Source organism: Fulmarus glacialis, unplaced genomic scaffold (genome assembly GCF_000690835.1).
Source record: "Fulmarus glacialis isolate BGI_N327 unplaced genomic scaffold, ASM69083v1 scaffold33740, whole genome shotgun sequence".
NCBI classification, from domain to species: domain Eukaryota; kingdom Metazoa; phylum Chordata; class Aves; order Procellariiformes; family Procellariidae; genus Fulmarus; species Fulmarus glacialis.
The window spans coordinates 450-734 of record NW_009187664.1 but is presented as its reverse complement, the minus strand read 5'-3'; the positions used below and the strand labels follow the sequence as shown (position 1 = coordinate 734).

General features: G+C 66.7%; 1 protein-coding gene across 1 annotated transcript in view; it reads right to left on the bottom strand.

Moving 5' to 3' along the window:
• Positions 1-285, bottom strand: part of POLD2 (polymerase (DNA directed), delta 2, accessory subunit) — a gene marked incomplete at its 5' end in the record, with an annotated part of 2,445 nt that overhangs the window by 1,775 nt on the left and 385 nt on the right. The gene's annotated exons all lie outside the window — the stretch shown is intronic.

Genomic DNA, 285 nt, shown 5'->3' with positions numbered 1-285 from the left:
GCGCCAACCCCTGCCTGCACAGCGATGCCAGGGCTGCCCACACCAAGGGGCTTCAGAGCACCACGCGTCGGGGACACGAGCCCCCGTCCGTGATCTCTCTTGGTACGAGGCACCTACTCTAATGGGCACATGGGGCAAACGGTCCCCAGGGCTCGGGGATACGGCAGGGGACACAGTGCCAGCCCTGCTCCTGTCACTGCGGAGACTCACCGGTCCGAGCTGGGGCCTTTCCAGGGCAGCTGCCGGGGCAGGTTGGGGGAGGAGTGATCCTCCACCCGGAACATT